Source organism: Sturnus vulgaris, chromosome 6 (genome assembly GCF_052056855.1).
Source record: "Sturnus vulgaris isolate bStuVul1 chromosome 6, bStuVul1.hap1, whole genome shotgun sequence".
In the NCBI taxonomy this organism is placed as follows: domain Eukaryota; kingdom Metazoa; phylum Chordata; class Aves; order Passeriformes; family Sturnidae; genus Sturnus; species Sturnus vulgaris.
This window is the reverse complement of record NC_142248.1, coordinates 24464599-24486025: the sequence shown is the minus strand read 5'-3', so window position 1 is coordinate 24486025 and position 21427 is coordinate 24464599.

The following is a 21427-nucleotide window of genomic DNA, read 5'->3' as shown; positions in this document are numbered from 1 at the left end:
AAATTCTAAAAACAGTCTCTGGCTACTGTATGGACTCTACAAAGTTAATAAATGTCTAATGTGCAGACAGTTACAATGTGAAGAGCAGTATATGAAAAATGTTTGCGATGTAAAAAAAAAAAAAATCAGAATGGCTCCAGAAATATATGATACTTTAATTCAAGTTCATAATTGCCTTCATATTTTAGGAGCAGATCCCAGACTAAAAAGGTTGAAATTCCATTTTGAAATGACACTGAACAGTTTTCAGGTTTTACTATTTTGCCGTGGTTCTCCTGAGACAATGAAACTTCCAATAAATTGATTTTTTGTTATAAAGACCTATGCCTTGTGCTATAAACAGATATTTCAAGAAGGAAATCAGCAACAATTACAAAACGAAGTAAAGAAAAGCACAAGACTGATATATCATGCAACACATATTCATATTAGAAAAATATATTTCCTTACATTAAAAAAAAAAAGACAGCAAGAAAAGAAGTCACACACGTAAATAAAAAACACTACATGAAAATTAGTGTAATATAGTAGAACTTTGACTTACCATAAAAAATTACATGAAGTATATATAGACACATGACCACCCCACAGAAAAGACTGTCAAAAAATCTCTTCATTTTAATTAAAACTGCTCTAAATATTTTCTCAAGTCATTCAACGTTAATATATAGAAAAGTGCCTAGTTACCTTATGCTTCAACATGATAGTTTCACAGATTTTACAATCCAAAGCATCTACTGAAATCAATGGGTTTTTTGCCTGAATGAAAATAGCATCAGGGTTGTGAAATAAAATGTGAAAGTTAACATAAAAATGAAATATCCAGTTTGAAAAGCAAGTCAATCATATAATACATTAGATTGATCAGGATTTAAGGCATTCTTACAGCAACTCCATATGATGCAAAAGAATTATATTTTTTAAATAATTGAACAGTTTAGCAGCATGAAAAGAAATAAGTAACTGTTCTGGTGTGTGAGATCAGAGATCAATGCTTACATAAGTAGATCATATTAATTTAGAATTAGAAAGATATATTTCCCACTGCTTTTCTAACTCAATAGCAAGTATATAATCTTCGTGTTTGTAGTAGTTTAGGATGCTCTAATACAGTTTACTTTCCCTACAATGCAATTATCACACAGTTAAAATTTTTTAAAAAGATGTCAAACAATTTAACTCTGAACTTACATTTAGAATTTTTTCTGTAAGCAATAGCTGGCAAAATAATTTTACAATTTCTAGGGACTTTTTCTCTATGTTCTATCATTTACTTTAAATAAATACAAGCAAAACCAATTTGAATGCCATTTTAATTCCATTACCATTGCTGCTCTTGTGTAGAAGTTATCGTTTCATTGAATGAACTAAACGAATGCTTTATCAATGTAAACTGAAATATTTGGGGCATGCTGCAGGTAAAGGTGAATGTTTTTACAGCACACACTCTCCTAAAACAGACTATTTATCATTCTTTGGAAAAGGGGACATGAAAAAACAATACTATGTGTGTGGCCTACATTACCTTCACTTAATGCACTAAATAAAGGTTTTTTAGAAAATTGTGCAGTTTCTGCACCATTGATAATCTGACAGTAAGTATTTATTGAAGGTAAAACACTCATTGTCTGTTGACACTATTTGTTTTAATATATAATCTTGCTAACCAAATGATCTTTAAGCAATGCAGATAAGCAATGGCATGCAAAGGGTCACTTAAATGCCAATTTGACTGTTTCATAAACGTAAGCATTCTTTTCCCATGACTATTCTCAGCTACTTAATTGAAAGTATTATCCATTTACAAACTTAAGGCCTGCCATAAAAAGGCTCTCTTCTGTATCCAATAGACCTTTCAGGACCCTAAGAACAACAAAATCTAATAAATAAAGGTTCTTTTTCTTTTCCTCTTTTCTTATAGAGAAGTGAAGAAGTAACCTATGGTACATCTAAACAAAGCTATCTGTAAAGATCTTATTAGCAGTGGGGACCATAAAACTGAAGAGTCTGACTTGGCATGGGATGGACAGGATCAGTTAAATTAGGACACAGTCTGTACTGCTTTTGTAATCCACACTCCTACTAGAGAGCGACAGATGCACCCTATGACAAGAGCAAGGTAATAAGCAGTTGTCCTTAAATTACAGCTCTCCATGTAAAATCTCCTGAATTTCAGACTAGCACTGACTGTAATACAAATTCAAGTTAATGAATTTTTAATACATCTTCTCTATTTAAAGATGATGACTTACAGCTGGCATTGCTTATATTAAATTTGTGGTATTTTCCATTGTTTGTTTTTAATTATTTTGATTAGATTATTCTTGGAATTGTATGGACAAATGCAACCCCCACATAAGCAACTTCAGTTTCTGCTGCAGTCAAGAGAAGTTTCATCTGCATATAACAGGAATGGATGGCTCCTATGGGTTTTAAAAACCATATCACAACTACTTCAAGGAGCTAAACAGAAAATTAAACTAAAGATACTATATTTAATCTGATCATTTAGATTGGGAATTGTAATTGTTCGGATCAAAAATTTGAAGGGTGACATTGTTTCTTCTCCGAATTTGGCAATATTGCTATGCACAAATAATATATTTTCAGCAATTTTTTTATAATTATGAAATAAGTTTTAAAAATTATTTGACATTTGAAGCCTGAGGATCAAAGATTGCTACAGGTCATGTTCTTTTACCATGTTGTGATGACCTCCAGAGGTCTAGTCCAACCTCAGCAATTTCAGAGTTTGGCTTCCTGCAACACCTTAAATAACTTTAACTTTAACTGGCAGTGCCATCAATAGAAAAGATTCTTCTGAACTCCATCTAAAAGCTTGTATATGCAACAAAACAAAACAGCTTCAAGAAAATAAAGAGGTATAATCATAGCATCAAAAGGACAGAAACGGAACACAGTGGGGAAAATTGAATTTGAATTGTTTTGTTTGGAAAAGAAAGTGTATCTCAATATGAAAAGTAGGTCCACTTTTGGGCCCAGCTCTCCTTGCGACACCATGATAATTATTTCTGCAAGTCTGGGAAGGCTGTCTATCTTAATCTATAGAAACCCAGAGAACACAATTATTTCAAGAAAAATGCCTTTCTAGTTTCAATTTCAAGTCATATGTCTGGTTAAATGAATCATAAAACTATAGAATTTTACTATTCTTTGTCCATTCACAGCTTTATTTATCCCAGAATACAGCTGAGAACAATGCCTATATTTATTATCAACTTCAATAGTTTTTAAATTCTCAGAAGTAATCACTTCAGGAAAAAATTGTGGAAGCTTATATTTAATAAACAAGAACATAAATAACAAAATAAAAAGATGCTGAGAACTGTACAAGATACGTAAATGAGTCACTACCTCATGAAAAGCCTTATTCTTGTCAAATTTAAAGGAAAAGAAATTATTTGGTTAGATTCATTGTCATTTCCAGCTTTTGAAATGTTTAGATACTAAATATTTCTTTTTTAAAAGCCATGCAAGTGATACCCAAAGAAACAGAAGGTACTCAAGAACATTTGATGTCTTAGACACCAATATAGCTAATTGAAACAGCCAAAACTAAAATTACAGCAGCTGTTACTTTAAAATCGTGATTCAAAGTTCTGTGATCTCACCTATTTCATGAAACACACCATGCAGGGGGACTTCAACTCTCTCTTGTTAATGAATAATGGAGGTTATACTAAGCAGAGGGGAATTCCCTTAAAACTAAAATCAGAGAACATGACCCCATACACTTACTATTACATGGGCTTATAAAATTTATATAATATCATATTCTATTCCATTTTCTTTGTAGAAACACCAGTAAATTAGCACAAAACCTTTTTAATCAAAATATTTGTGTAATTTATTTACAAATGTAACATAAAATTACAATGACTAAAGCAAGTAGCTGCACTGTTTCATCTGACGCTTTGTGTATAATCAAATTTACAAGTTCATCTGCACAATCAATAATTTTTCTTGAAATTGCATGGGCTCTGCAGCCCACCAAGTAAAACAGAATAATTTTGAAATCATACATCATAATTTGCCAATGAATAGTCTTCTACAGAAATATTATTACAGAGTAAATTGCCATTATTTTCTTTTAAATAGTTCTGCCAAGGATGCATTAGAGCATTTAGCTAGTTCATATGAGTTTTTAAAACCATTTATCTTTATTTTTCTAAAAATTTATCTCCATTTCATGTGTAAAAGTGAATGCATTCACTTTGAAGCTGAATAATAGATTTGAATTATGTAGTACTTTTGTTAAATACAACCAAATGTTATCTTTTCAGGTGCCAATCTTGCAAACTACTTTCCCTTGTAAGATCACTGAACACACATTGATGAGCGTTGTTGCAACAATAGCACCCATATATTACCAAAATGCCAAGCTGCCCAAAATATTTAATACTGTCTAAAAAAACCTCATCAGTTTATTAGATCATCAAAGTATCCCAGTACTGTTAAATGACTGGGAAACTGTTTCATTGTCAAATAGTACTATATAATTTAGAAGTAATAAGTAATCTTATTATATTCTTCAATATAATAAAAATTACCATCAATGACACTGTACTGTGTATTGTTTAGACATAATTTGGCATATTTAGATTTGCGACCAACAGATTAACTGATGCTGCAGAGTATACGCTTCAAACAACCACAAACATCATTATTAATGCCTTCTTTGCCTCACTCTTTGACAGTAAGACCAGCTCCTCTTCAGGTACCAAGCTTCCTGATCTGAAAGACAAAATGAAGCCCCCATAATCCAAGGGGGATTATTATCAGTGACCTGATATATCACTTAGACACACAAAAGTTTATGGGGACAGGTGGGATCCACACAAAAGTACTGAGGGAAATGTTGGAAGTGCTCACCAAGCGGCTTGTAATCATTTACCAGCAGACCTGGCTAACCAGGGAGATCTCAGTTGACTGAAAGGTAGTAAATGTTATGTTCATCTACAAGAAGGGACTGATGAAGGATCCAGGGAACTACAGGCCTGTCAGCCTCAGAGCCCAGAAAGGTCATGGAGAAAATAGTCTCAAATGCCATCACGTGGCATGTACAACCAGGGGATCAAGCTCAGCCAGCATGGGTTTGTGAAAGGCAGGTCCTGTTTGACTCACCTAATCCCCTGTGACAATATGTCCTGTTTGGTGTGAGGTAAAGGAGATCAATGTTGTGTTCCTGGATTTTAGTCAAGTTTTTGACGCCATTTTCCACAGTATTCTCATGGAGAAACTGGCTGCTCATGGTTTGGACAGATGAATTTTTCACTGGCTAGCTTGATGGCCAAGCCCAGAGAGCAGTAGTGACTGTAGTTACATCCACCTGGTGGCTTGTCACTAGTGCTGTTCCCCTGGGCTCACTATTGGTGTCAGACCTGTTAAACATCTTTATTGATGATCTTAATGGGTGAACCTCTAGCAAGTTCTCAGACAGCACAAGTTAGTCAGGAGTCATCTGCCTGAGGGTAGGAAGGTTCTAGAGAGAGATCTGGATAGGCTGGATCAATGGGCCATGTTGTATGAGGTTCCATAAGGCAAATTGCCTTAGATTTTAGTCACCAGCCCTGCCATTGTGTCACAATTACCCCCAGGCAGTGCTAGAGGCTAGGGACAGAGTATCTAGAAAGCTGCCCAGTGGAAAAGGGCCTGGAGGTGCCAGTCAGCAGCAGCTGGACATGATCCAGTGTGTGCCCAGGTGGCCAAGAAGGCCAATGGCACCTGGCCTGTATCAGTGGGGCCAGCAGGAACAGGGCAGTGATTGTCCCCCCATACTCAGCACTGGTGAGGCAACACCTCAAGTTCTGTGTCCAGTTCTGGGCCCCTCACTGCAAGAAAGATATTGAGGTGCTGGAGCATGTCCAGAGAAGGACAGCAGAACTCATGAACTGTCTGGAGCACAAGAAGTGGCTGAGGGAGCCGGAGTTCATTAGTCTGGGGATATGGGGCTGAGAAAACATCTTATCACTCTCTACAATTACCTGAAAGGAGGTTGCAATGAGGTGGGAGTCAGCCTCTTCTCCCAAGTAACAAGCATTAGGACAAAAGGAAATGGCCTCAGGTTGCACCAGGAGAGGTTTAGATTGGATATTAGGAAAACTGTCTTCACAGATAGGTTTGTCAATCTTCAGAAGAGGCTGACCAGAGAAGGGGCATTCCTGGAGGCATTTGGAAGAGGTGTAGAGGTGGCACTCAGGCTTACTGAAGGACTTGGCAGTGTTAGTGGTTGAACTCAATGATCACAGAGGTTTTTTCAAAACTGAATGTTCTATGACTAATATTAATTATATTAAACATTATAATCAAGTACAGATAGCAAATGATATTTCTGAAGTATTTTACTTCTGTTGAAGTACTGGAAACATTTCTGACCTGTAAACAGACAAATATTGTAAGGAAAATTTCAAAATGCAATTTTTTCTAATTTAGAAGAATTTTTAAAAAGTAATATAATTTAATTTTCATCCATTTTCTTCAATAGAACTCTAACCCATTTAACAGGAGTAATTTTGCTACCACAAAAGCTGCTAGGAAAAACTAATCCTTCTCTGTAGAATGCCTACCAGCTGAAACTGTTCAGGTGACTTAGGGCTCTACTGTATGTTCACTGTAGCCCCATGGCAGAATGCAGTGCCAGGACTGATGGGGAATATCTGTCATCTCCCTGTGACTCACTCCCAGAGCTTCCCTGTCTCTCACTCTTCAGAATAAACTGTGTGCATCTTTGGAGCTTGGCTGACCAGGAAAGTTGGCTGCTAATGGTCTGGAATTCTAGGCCCATGCTTACCTCTCTCCATGCCTTTTTCCACTCAGCTTGAAGAGACACAATCAGGGCCAAACTACAGTCACTGGAAGGAGCTAAAAAAGCAGCTGAAACAAGGCCCTCAGACATTCAGATGTTTTCTCATTTTAACTAGACCTCTGCTTTATGATGACCAGCCCTTGAAACAACAAACTTGCAAATCAAAATACATTTCATGTGTGTCTGTCTCATCCTCTTTTCATTCTGATCTTTCATCTCTTTCTTCTCAACACCTGCACCTGTGTTCCCATGTAGCTTTTCCAGCCTTGCTCATCTCATTTATTTAAGTTTAGGCCAAGGCCATCTGGTACCTGTGCACATAACAGTGCCCAGTAGAAACATATCCCTTTCTTGGTTGTCCTTCTCATTATATCATTGTGAACATAACAAATAGTGTTATTTGTTTCACAGTAAGTGTAAACAACATTTTTAAGGAAAAGTAATAATTTATATCAAAGCTGCAGAAGGAATTAGGTTAGGGTTTTATTTTACTGTTAGGGTTTTGTTTCAGTGCTAAAAACTGACAACATATGAGAAAAGATATTATTCCGTTTTGGGAACAAATGTGTCCTCCTGTCTGTATACACTTGATAGGTGTTCTCCACTGAAAAACCTAAGCTTTATAGAATTTATATACTAATGACAGGTTTTTGTCATGTGAAATATCACAAAACTAAAAGGATATTGAGCATTAAACTATTTTCTAGGAAGGCTCTACTTGTCAAATGTAGATTAGGATTCTATTTATACTTTGTTCCATGTATAATCTTCTTTCCAATCTCATAAAGAAAAGCCTAACCCAACATCTGACCGAATGAACCTTAATTTATTTTTTCCTCTAACCTTAAGCTGCAAGACCAGTATGAAGACCTGTTTTTTAAAGAGCAGGTGGTAAGGAAACAGCTTGCAGACCCCTGCATGCTATAAAGTATCAAAACCCTAAGCATGGGGAAAACAATACCATCTCACAATAGTACTAAACCTCCTTACCTGCTTCACCTGCTTTTTATATGTTAACAGCTCATCTTTAGGCCAAGACTTATTTTCTGCTGCTTGAGATTCTTTCTGAACTTCTGAGGGAAAGAGGAAAAAAATGCTGCAAAAGAGAAATGTTTAAAAAAAATTTAAAACATTTCTGTCCTCCCTGACAGGCAATTCAGCACAGTATTTATTATAAGCAATTATTCTTTCAAAATCTACAAAATACCTAGAACATTGTATCAATTTATCTTAAACCAAATATTTCTTCAATATTTCTTCAGCTAATTAGATTTTCAAAAAATAAACATAGTAATGGGAAAAGGACCTACAATGTTTAACATTAACATTTATAAAATTTCTTACCAAAGGTCTGGTCTGTTTCTCCTACAGACTGCACTGGTAAGAAAAACAGCTAAATATAAGAAAAAACATATATCAGAAATTTATATCAACAGATGTATGATCCTTTAAAGCAAATAAATCAGAAATGTCTCTAAACATCAAGCTATTCCCCAAACATATCTAAGTTCAAATATTTGAATTTTGAAAACAGTTTGAATGACAAGGATAGAATGATGGGCACTAATACATATGAATATAGATGGATGTCTTATGATTGCATTTCCCTAATCAGCATGCTACTTAATAAAAGCCAAATTCTTTATATCTTGCAGTTGGAAAATTAAACCCCATATGAAAAGGAAAGAATAAGAGACACAAAAAAGAGAGAAAAATAAAGGTATACTTGTGATTTATGAAGTACCAAAATGTTTTCAAGGAGTGTTGAATTTCCTTTCCAGTTTTATCAGTTTCAAATATGAACTACCTATCTTAACAACTCACAAGCAAACAGAAGCACTATAAACTTATTATATTTTAACATTCCTAGATAATTCAGAATGTTACCAAGCTTGCTTGGTGAAAACTTGAAGTCCATTTTTTATTCCTTCACGTTCTACTGGTGCTGATTGTATAAGTGAGAGAAGAAAACTAGTGTCAAACAAGAATGCTAAAATAAAATTGTATTACTGCCTTACAGAAAAAAAAAAACATCAAAAGAACATATATGTGTAAATTAAATTTTGAGCCTTCATTATACAAATTAGTTTGAAAGAAACAAGTGCATTCAGAGACAAATGATCTTAGGCACATCTTTTGCAAACATTTACATACATGTTTAACACTTTACAGTATATGATTCCTCCATGGAACTGCTCATAGTAAAGAAGTTTACAGGCTGAGTGCAATTCTCAGTTAATAATTTTCTCCAGAGGAGAAAATTATAATTTCTGCACTAGAAGAAAGTAATTACAAAATTTAAAGTTGTTTTTAGTTCACAGACATACTATTCTTGCTCGTCAAAGCAGTGGTTCAATAATTTCCCTTTCTGGATTAAAAAAAAAAAAAAAAAAAAAAAAAAAAAAAAAAAAAAAAAAAAAAGGTAGAATTTAAATGCATCAACAGCTCTCACAGGTGGTAGTTTTAAGGACAGTGTGTGTTCTGAGCTCCTGGTTAGCACACACGGACTTTACCCATTGTGGCACACACTGCCTTGAGGAGCCCGGTGCTAAAGATAGCAGCAACAAACAAGTATCACAGCTAAGCTACATTTCATTGGGAGTACCACTCTCTAAAACTGCTGCTGAAATGTTAAATATTTCTGGGGAAAGAAGCCACAAGCTAATGCAAGAATGAAGTAAAGTTACCAGTTGAACTTGTATTAGAAACAGTCTGACACATCATAGTTTACTGTCACCATAAATGTCCACTTGCTTTTTAATGTAAGAACCTTCTACACAGTAGAATTTTTATTCCACTGAGTGTATTGTCCACCCATCAGTTTTAAAATACTATTTTATAAGGCCTAGGGTCTTTTGCAAAACTTTAATACCATATAAGAAGAATGATTTGAACTGTAATATTTTTTCTTTTTTCCTTCTTTGTAATTTTCTTTTCATTCTTAGAGAATGAAAAGGAAAAATGGAGTCTGTAGGCTAACAAAAAGTGATAGATGCATATAATAACATAAAAATGTAAACTAGAAAGCAATAAAAAGCTATGGCCTTACATGTACATGTTGTACATGTTGGTGCCTTCCTTTTAACCATCGCCATAAGAACAATGCACTGAAATAGAGGAGTGGAGAAACAACTCACACTAAAAGAAAGAGACAGAGCATTGTCTTCTCAAGCTGTACCAACCAATCTTCCTCTTCTTTGCAATACATGCATATTTTCAAGCATGGTGATTACCAAAGACTATTAATTATTATAGTCCATCTAAGCCAACTGTGATTCTTTCCCTATGCAATTCATGGAATCAAAGAGAAATTTTCACAAAGCCCTTCACTCAACCTGGCTGGATCAGCTTATTTTTCTAAAGTATTGCATAATATGCAAATTGTACATATTAATTTTCCTGCTCTGTCAAAACCAACAGAATTATATGAGCAAATATTATCTTAATTTCATTTTAGACACCTGTACATGGTATGTGATTGCTTTCCTTCGTTGGGTGTGGTGTTTTCTCTTTTGTCCATTCACCCTGGTTGAATCACAGGCACAATGCTATTGTGTTATTTTAATAAAATTATGTGTACTGTCAATATACATGCTATGGGCCATGTGTTTGCATTAACAAAAACAAGGCCAAAGAGGTGTGATATGAACTTTGGGAGATGACAGAACTATGGCAACTCTTAATTCCTGTGGGAATCTGTTCTTGAGTGTTCTGCCCATCCTCGAGGAAGATATTTCCCACACTGGTGTTTTAACCTAAGTAGTGATAGAAACTTCTACTGTGCCTTTAAAAAAAAAAATCTTTATTTGACACAGTATTCCTCCCAGAGGTGTAGAAAATTATTTAGGTACCCCAGAACTTTGATAACTCATTATAAACTATTTTAACATTTTCAGTCATTTTACTACGTTTGTGGTATCTGTTGTAATTGAAAAGAGTCTTTTATGAAGTTTATGAACCCTTACATAAAGAAAACTAAAGATTTATTATTGCTGTTGTTTGAGTTTGGGTTTTGTTTGTTTTTTAATAATTACCTCTAAATAATCTGATTTGAGTATTTTTATCTGGTAATTCTTTGATTCCTCATTTGGTAGTTACATGCTGCTAAAGGAAATTATTTTCCTCTCTGTTTTGAATTTAAAAGTGCAGAAATAACCCTGATAAATGGCAATACAAAGTCATTTGAGATGTGTGAGTATACAAATATGTTTTAGCATCGTGAATTTATACAAGTTGTTTATACACAAACACAGCTAATGACCCTTTGACAAAGCTTGAAACTCTGAGACGACAATCTATCTGATTAAAATAAATTTGTTTTTGATGTTATAACAGCAGCTTACTGACCTAATAAGGATTAATCTCCAACTTTGTTAGACTCAAGTGTAAAGATACTCCCTGCTCCATAAAGTCAGTAGGATTTTTAAGACAACCATAAATTATGTGGGCCTAATGATGATAAGGAACTGTAAAATGATTGTTGACAAAATGTGACAAACTGAACTGGTTATTTTGAGAAAAAAAGCAGATAGATTTCAGAAGTCCACAACCATAAGAACCCACGATCTGTCCCAAGGTAGTTTCATGCAATTTTATGAAAATAAAATACCTTTTTTATTAAAAAAAAAAAAAAGTTAAATGAGTTAACTGTTCCAGGAAAAAAAATAAATCTCCAGGTGTCCAGAAGTAGTGGAGCCCACTCCTGGAGAGTAAGCAGCTCCCTTCAGCAAGTGGCAGAAAGTGTCACAGCCTTTGCCATGATTAACCATGTTGACTGCACTCAATACTGTGTGCTTCCTGAATTTATAATGTATTGCAAACTCATAATAAAAAGCATCAAGGTCATGATTTAGGTACGTTTTAACAGATCCTAAGACTATGAGAAAAGAATTCCACAGGTTATGTGTAAGCAAAAATAAGAAAACCAATAGGAAGAGTCAGGGGTTTTACCACTCGAACTAAGCAAAATATATTGAAGTCTTTTGTTCATTTCCATGATATTTCCAAAATATCTGATAGTACTGAAAGTGGGAAGGAAAAAAAACCAAACATTTTCAGCAAGCCTCCTAAAAATATTGTTTTATTATACATCTGTATATCTGAAAGATAATTGTCATGTCAGCTGAAATATAAAGAATATATAGACCAAATAATAAGTGAGACGCTGCAATGTCATAAGCAAATACCTGTTTGTATTTGTTTATAAAGCAAATACAAGTCTATATATTCTTGAATTTTTTCTACATCAAATCACTTCTGTGAGTATTAATGCATTACAGAGAAAGCTTTAAGGCCTCATTACCTAGATTAACTGAAAAGAGCTGGAGATGTTTTTAAAAAACTAAAAAGTATATTTTATAATGTCTTGCTGCTAGTACAGTGGATTCTATAGTCCTTGTCTAACAGAAACATTCAAATTTGGTGTTATTTTTAGAAAACAAAAATGTTCATTTACTTACCACCCTCACAAGTTCATTTGAGAAACTACCTACAGAGGAGCTGCAGGTTCTTCACCAAGAAAGTGCATTTCTGAGACAAATATAAATCTTCCTATGGATACTAAGCCAAGAATATACTTAGTATCTCAATATACTTCAGAGCCAGCAATAAGCCTCAAGGCAAAAAAAAAAAACTTCAGAAATTGTAAGTTACATTATTCTTATAACAGAAATTCTAAGTTTTCACAGAAAATATGACAGGAAACATAACTTATAACCAACTTCCCTCAGAGGACACAGGGCAGTAATGATGTCCCACCAAGTTGGCATTTTATTCCCAGATAATGCTATTTCTGTGCAGGCGGAAATCCAGCACTCAGCCCCCTCAGCAACACTGTTAGGCATCAATGCTAACCAGTTATTAATGCAAGATGGAGAATAAAATAGAGAACATAATTTTCTTCTTTTTTTAGTGTAAGAAATGAAAAAACACATTTAATTCTGAGAGTAGGTTTTCATTTTAGCAGTTCTATTCTTCTCTTTCTTCATTTAAAACAATACATTTCTTACTTTATTAGAAAATGTAAGCTATGAAGCTCAGTGTAAAGTAAATAATCCATGCATAATAATAATAATAATAATAATAATAATAATAATAATAATAATAATAATAATAATAAAGAACTGCTAAACAACCAAATTATAAGGTCACTTCAGTTCAAAAGACAGATGCTGTAAAAGCCTTTGAATTCAAATAAAAGCTAATCAGCAACATGGGTCTCATTCATCCTCATTAATGTCTGTATGTCTGTACCTAAAAGTACATTAAACAACAAAAAATTGGAAGAGAAAACCATCACTACATTCAAATTTTAATTTTATTTTTAGCATGATTGATCAAATATTAGAAATTAGGAACTAAATATCACATTATCCCAGGTCAGATTTTCAAAACTCAGAGCCCAGCAGCTCACACACATACAAACAAAATAAAATCAGTTCATTTCACATATCAGGACTTAGCAGAGGCCAAACTTTGAAAATCTTACCTAGAGTGTAAGACAAATTTATAAAAAAAGTAAGAAAACCATACAACGCCACACACATTACCAATCATTACTAATTATTTCTGGTAAGTTAAACAACAGTTTTCCAGGTCTAATAATTATTTAACTCTCTTCACATCTGTCTGAAAAATTTTTGTAATCAACTGACAAATTCCAACCAAGCAGACCCAAAATATTGCGCCCCTAAAATACAAGCCAAGCAATGAAGAAGCATCATCCCAATGCTGCCTCATTGAGAAAAGTCTTCTCTGATTTCAATGCCAATTGATATACACCATAAAGTATACAGAAAGTGGAGACACTGCAAATGCCTGAATCACACAAAATAGCTCTCAGAAGAAAATCAAATTAGAGGACATAAATCTACTGGAAATGCAGCTTGATACTACTGCTGCTCGTGGACTTTCACGTTTAAATTAACTTAGTTCAGGTGGACTTTCTTCTCTTCTAGTTCTTGTATTCAATCAAAAGGACTGAATCTCACATTTAGGGAATGTAAGGTACTATACATATTAGCTGTCTTGGAACTGAAACAAAACTATCAGCCTTGCCTACAGAGGACAAAAAGCCATCTGATACTAAGTCAACCGTTTAGTTAACAAATAAATTGGCAAACTTCTGGTGAAAATCTAGGAAAGTTTTCTCTAGCATCTACCTGATGCTCAGTATTACTGATATCATTTGCTGTAATTAATTGAAGGAATTCTCTTGCAGAGAGCTTACATGAAACTTACAGTTTCTTACAGAAGCTTACATGATTTACACAACTATGACAATAAAAAAATGGTCTTATGAAGACTTCGCAAGCTAAACAATAACTAAAAGAAGCAATACTTCCAAGGATATTTCAAATGCATATAATGCACTTTTTTATGTCATACTGGAATAGGTCAGCTTAAAAAGAGAAAGAGATTTTTTTTAAAATGTTTTAAATTATAAGCAGTATAATAAAAATAACATCCCAAAAGAGGTAATGTTTGTGTTTTGATATTGGCTCATTTTCATTTTTAAGAGACATAAAAAAACTAGAAGAAGAAAGAATGAAGAATATTCTGTGATACATTAACGTCTTTATCCATTTGTTTTGTCTGGCTTCTGTGTTGTAACACATTGTAGGAGCTGGAAAAAAAATATACAACTCTTACAAAAGTAATATTTACCCAAGAGAAAAATATTGCTCTTGTTCTGGTTCATCTAGTTCCATTTTTATGTTGTATTTCTGGCCAAGAACACTCTCCAGGAGTTCTTTGATCATCTGGTCTGAGGGAGATGGAGAAGTACACTGCAGGAAAACAATTATTTCATCAATAGACCTTGCAATCACTTTCACGAGCAGCACTGGGGTGGAAGCAGACTCTTCAGATTTGCTCTGCTGGAAGTTCTTCTCGTATATTTTTGAAATGTCTGGTCTAGTTATGTGCCTTGCCTCTTCCAGCTCTTCTTGAGCAGACCTCATACTTGGCTGCTTACTTCCTTTTCCCAGAATCCTTCTCAATTCAACATCTAAATCTTCTTGCTTTGCTTTTGAAATCAGTGTCTCTTCTTACAGCCTTCCCTAGTTATTTTTGCTTTTCTTGAAATGCCTTTATTTGTCTCAGAATCTGTAGAGCTAAATTCAATGCTAACTTTAATGACTGTACCTGTTTCTTGAGTTTTAACTCTTTAAATTCTGAAGATCCATGTGTAGCATACACATTCAATCTTTAACTTTACTCACAGCTTTTGTCTTTTCTAATGAGATAAGGGAGCTATTAACATGAAAATTAAACCCAGAGTAACTTGACTTCTGAGGTGGTGCTGAGTGTTTGACCATTACAATTTTTTTTTTAGTGGTACCTGCAAATGATGCTACTACCAGCAGAGTTGCAACTGTACTTTCATGAATAAAGTTGCATGTTTTCTGTTGACTTTTCTGGAGCAACTTCCCTGATTTTTTGTCAGCACTGTCTTTTTCCATACATTTATTTCTTCTTCTCATCACCCTGAGTCAGGAGTTTGTTTTTTCATGTCTCTTGATTCAGAAGACACCCTTACTTTCTGTGAACTTCAAAACACCCAATGAATTAATTAAGAATATTTTTATTCATATTCATGACAAGCTTATGTGGGCTCTTCGACCTCTGGAGAGGATAATGTTCTTAACTGATGCAATTGATCTGGTTTAAATCTTCCAAAAAGGGCTAAATGCTCATGTTTCTGAGAGTAGTAACTATTGCTTGTTTGATCTTCAGACTATTCCACTGAGATTCCTCGCATTTAGTCTCATGTTCCCTAATCACATTCAATGCTTCCACATAATTCAGTCCTGAGTACTGATGACTTCTAGCATTTTTTTCTTACTGTAAGCACTCTGTAAACTCAAGCAGAAATGAGGATTTGTATTTTATGTACAAAAAGAGGCGCCAGCTTGCAAAAGCTCCTCCATTTTGCTAAGGGTCCCGTTGGTGTCAACAAGACTGTTCCAAACAAGTGTTATGAAGCACCAGCAATGGCTATCAGCATTTTACATCAGGAAACAACTGAATAATTTCTAATTTTGGGAGTACAAGTCGGAAATTGGAAGGAAAATTCAAACCGAAAAAAAAAAGAAAATGACGAATAAATCTCAACACTTTCCCCAACTAACCACAAAGGGGTTTCCATCTACAAAACAAACAAATAAACAACAAACAAGCAACAAAACCAGTGACCACTGGGCCACTCCAAGTCCCAGTGGTGCCTGTCCTGCAGGGTCACCTGGCTGGTGGCCTCGTGGTCCTGAGGCAGAGTGGGAGCAGGGCAAGGACACACTCGGCACCCGAGCAATGCGCTCCCGATGGGGCAGAGCGGGGGCAGCGCCCGCTGCCATCCCTGCCCGCAAACACCCCGCACTGGGACTGGGATGTGGGGCACTGGTGGGGCACACAAGTGAGCTGAAAAGCGTCAGCCTCACCTGGGGATGTCATTAGAAACACGTTTCTTCCAGCTTATCCACAAGATCTGAAAGGCACAGGATGGGCAAGGAGGTTTGTACCTTTTTAGCCTCATTTCTCTCCAGTGCATAGCAGCCCTGCTCTGCTCTCAGCTATGGGCTCTTTTCATGCTTTGCCCCGAGAACCAAACATATGAATGGCTCTTCTGGGAACCTGTGCACCATGCAGTCACTTCCTGGGTGCTATTGTAGACACGTTTTTCTTACAAAACTAAATTTTTTTTATTGTCAGAGTCTCAGCTTGGAGATGAAACCCCAGTCAGCTATGTTCATCATCATCAACAAAGTTTCTGTTATTGGGATTTTATTTTCAGTGCTAGCAGTTGTGTGCAACAGGAGAGACTCCATCTCAGAGTCCATAAACCAAACACCTTTGCAGTATTAAATGAGCAAAAAGTCTGAAACCAGTTGTCTGAGAGGAATCTTGGCCCCATGTCTCACAGTTTTACCAGCCAATCCTTCAGAAAACAGAGATGTTGAACATATTTGATAGCTGTCTGGTGAAAGTTAAATTTTAACAGTAGTTCTTTTCACACGTGAAGTATGAACTATAAGTGGACTGAAAAAAAAAAATAGTGCTTCAGTATCCAACGAATATAGGGAAGATAGCACGTACCAAAAGTCATCAAACTTCATGAAAGAAATTTAAAAATTTAAAAAATTAAAATTAAAATTAAAAATTAAAATAGCTTAGAAATTAAAGAAAATGTGGAAAGTTGAATTGAATCTATCAAGATGGTCATAACCAGGGCACAAACCTACAAGGTCACATTGATCATGTTCCCAAGAAGGCTGATGGTCTAGAACACATGCAAAGCCAAGCACATTATAGCGGTAAGGGGGGGGAAAAGCAGTTTCCCTCACATAATATGAATGCAAAGTTCTGGAATTTCCATGAATTTCTGGATTGTAACAGTTCACAGAATTATGCTTGTAATCCACTTAAGTCTCTTATGGTGAGTAAAAATGAAGACTTTTTTTCCCCCCTTTTCCACTTTGGAATCTTCAACACCCATATGATAACAAGGAACTGTAGGGACTAACTGGAGATATTGGATTCAAATATGGCATTAAATTGCTTGAAAAGCTCCACTGATCTAACAGGAAAATGTCTCCTATTATCTTCTCCTTTCTTTGCAGCTTTCAGCTAAATTTTTGTAGTTTTTTTTCTCTTGCCTAATTGTATTCCAGGAGTTCAAGGGGTAGCCAGTGTCTTTCTTGCAAAGAATGTAACTTATAATAGGCTAGATGGCCAACTTTCAGCTTGATAATGCAACTGAAAACCTGTTGAAGATGAAAACGTCATTAGCCAGTCATTACATGCCAATTAATAATAAGTTTTCTCTTCTGATAGCAAGACAACTGATTAAGGCCCTGTAATACGCCCTAAAAAGCCTCTTTATTTGGTGCCTAATTTGCTTCTCTCTCTCTCTCTAGCAAGAATCCCTGAGTAGCTGGAGAAGCACTAGGTAGAATATCAAATAGTTGTTCTGTGTTGAAAGATTCCTGTTAGCAGTCCAGGCCATTAAAGCAGTTCAGAACAGGAATGAAGTGTTCGATTGCCACATTGAAGATGAATCCTATTAGCAGTTTAATGCAGACGTAAGCCTAGAGAACAGATTCATTTCAAACTAGTTAAACAGTAAGTAAAGCTTCAATGATTTCGTTTACCTAGAACAGTTCCTCTCTGCAGGAGTCACAGTGGGATGTGGAAGAAAAAGCCCTGCATGTGAAGAGGTATTTGCATCAGGAAGTTCCAGTAAGAACCTGCTGAATGACAAGAAGGATTTGCATTTTAAAAAATAGTCTTAGGAGGAAGAAAAAAACCTTAGACACAAATTTCCTCTTGAGGTTAATAGTGGTGATAAAATGGCAAATGAGTATGCTCTGTTATCTTACTGCATCTGTTGGTTGTCAGTTCTGCTTGTAGAAGAGCAGGGGCTGGTTCCTGGGGAATGCAGGTAGCTTGTGAGAAAGGTTCAAGCCTTAGTTCATAAACATGTCCTGTGTCTCTAGGTCTTGTAAGCAAAGCAAGTAAACAGTCAAGGGGATCTGATGTCAAGTTAAGTCCCAAATGCTGTATTTTTTCCCCTACTAAGCCACACATGATGCTTAGCAGCCATTCCTGGAGAAACTGTTGCCAATATATCCCCTAGATCCTTTAGCTTGAGCTCCAGAGATGATAGGTGCAGAGATTCTCATCTCTGATACACAGGAAAACAGGGAAAGCTTTTTCCCCCCTTTCGCCAGGTATTATTATTATCATCCCTTAATGATCACAGTGATGCCTGAAGCCTTAGGGTGGAGGTTTTTATAAAGTATTTAGTTAAACAAGTTAAGTCCTATCTCTGAAGATTGCAAAGTCCAAAATTTAATCAGTAGATGAATCTTTATAGTTAGCAAATGGACCTAGATTTGGAAAACCTTCTGCAAGTTCAGTCCCTGGGTACACATTATTATTTTTCATAATTAGACCTCACCAGATCACTAAGCTTTCTAATGTCACATAAATTGTGTTATCCAAGTTATTAGTCTATTAATGTTATAAGGAAGGGCTTTCTCTTCTTAGGAAGAAAAGCAATCATTAAAAAATTGTTCAGTTGGTTGGAGAAATTAAAAAATGCAATTCCTCATCTCTGAAATTGTCTGATTCCATGTCATGTAGGAAGTCCCACTCCCAGTGCTTCCATGATCCAAGCACATGATGGAGTGAAATGTACATAGTGCCCCACAGACCCTGGGGGGCAACTGGAGTTAACTGTGCTTCCAATAGCCACCTTCATCTAGGCAACCAGAAATCAGGACTTCATGGTGCATATGAAATACCTACAGACTGCTACAGACTCTCGAGAAAATACCACAGAGAGTCCTTGCAAAGATGAGTAGCTGTTGTTTAAAGGAAAAAGGAAAGTAAGAGCATAACTACTTTGCTAGTTCTGTGGCTCACACCTAGTTTGACACTAAATGTTAAGCCTCACCTTGGTGTCCTTTTCCAGCTGGCTGTGAAAATCTTTGCACATGTCATAGTCCAGAAGTTCCCCAGCCCTGCTGGGGAGTGCTGCATTCCCTCTTCTGCTCTGCTACAGCCAAAACACTGATCATGTCTGCCTCAGCAGTACACGTGCCCAAAACTATTCCCCAGTGCAATAGCTCTAGAAAGGGTAAGAGCATACTTACAAATACATTTTTACCATGACATCTATGTAACATTATTCCATTTTAGAAACCAGAACAAAGAGAGACTGAATGTCTGCCAAAAGTCCCCTAGTAGAACCAGTGGTAAATTCATAACTGAATCTGTGCTTTTGATGGATAGTAAATAGAAAATCAGAGGTATGTATCCTCAGGGTAGAGGCTACTGTTTGCTTTTCCAGGGCATCAACATCTTTAACACTTCTGCCAGGTGTATATATATATATAAAATTGTCATTTTAATCAGAGTAAATAGATTAATTATAAGCTAAAATACTGAGCTGTGAATTATGGGCACTGGGAAAGTAACACAAAAAGTTCTCTGATGGTTACAGTGTGGGGACAGTAATCTGTAGCAGAAGAGTAGAGTAAACGGCAGAGGGGTTATCTCTTAAATCAGACAGTGTCAATACTGAAAAGACTTTTTGTTAGTTGCATCCAACTGAGCTGAAGGAAATACATTTTTTTTCCCAGTGATCAATCTATATTGAATCCCTTGTGCAGTAAGCAGCCATGGAAAGGTTTTGTGGAATTAGTATTATAAATCACACATTCAATCCCTTTGTGAGTGTTGAAAGCATTGTCATTCTTCTAATCACTATATCCTATCTTTGATCCATAACAAATATGCACACCCAGCTCTACTAATCTCCATTATGATTGTAAGATATCTGTATTTGCCAGTGCCATGCCAGCAGAAATAGTTAACATTTTTCTTCCTCCTAGGATTTTGGGCTTTGTCTTTTTTTTTCTCCTCTCCCCATTTAAGAACATTGTTATTTCATAATATAATGGAATTCAAAATAGATACAAATAAGAAGTTGAAAACAAGGTGAAGGTCTTTTATTTTAAAACATATTTATAATGAGAACATCAATACAATGAGAAAATCACTTGGTCATTTTGAGTGATAATGATTCACAGATTTATTTTTAGTATGATATGACTGTAATATTTCCAAGTATATGCTATTTTACTATACAGCCCAAGAGAAATTACATAAGTTACTTCTGAAGTCCATCACACATGGCTGTTATTACAGGCACAAGGTCAGAGAATTCCCGGCTTTGAATAAGGCTACAAGTAATAAACAGAGAAATTACAGCTAAACAGCTGACAAAGTCTTTTCTGAGATTGGGCCTTTGCTTGCTTTAGTTTTAATATTTGATTCTATTTGATCATATCAAGGATATATCATATCTCTACTCTCCATTGTCTTTCAGTTAATACAGCAGGTTTCCAATTGGCCATTCCAGTCCAGCTCTTTTGTTTTCTTAGGACAACAGCTTGATCGTGAATACATAGGTGTAGATATGTATGTGTTTGTAGATCTCAAAGCTGAGGACTCAGCTTTGGTGGACATAACAACCCCACTTAATCACAAGAAAAATCTTCACATCACAGCAACAAAAAGAAACGCCCCTCAGAGGGCAGGAAGAGTTGCCTGAAGAGACTGAAGTTCCAGCTACCTCTAAGGATAATGTTAGAAAAGATTTAAAGGATTTCTGGGAATGGATGGATTTTGGAGCAAATATTCATAGATCCTGAAAAAGGGGAAATGGTTTGTTCAATGAATAATGGCAAAGCCAACTGATGAACTATGAAATTGTTTGGATGGAAGAGAGTTTTCTCTTTAGGAGGAACTGAATGAAAGTTCTGATGTTAGATTCCCTCTCAATCATCCCAACTTAACACATAAAAAGCCATAAATACCAAACTACATGCATGGCAGAAACACTTAGGCAGCTGCCTTGCTGGCTAGAAAGGGACAGAGGAAGAATGAATTAAATCTGATTCTTACCTTGTCTCACCCGTAGCTGCACAGAGAAGTGAACCCAGATGATAGCAGCCATGTGGTGGTCTAAATAATCTTCATTATGTCAGTCTCTTTAAACTACTCAGCAGTTTTCAAATTCACCTTTGAAGTACTTGA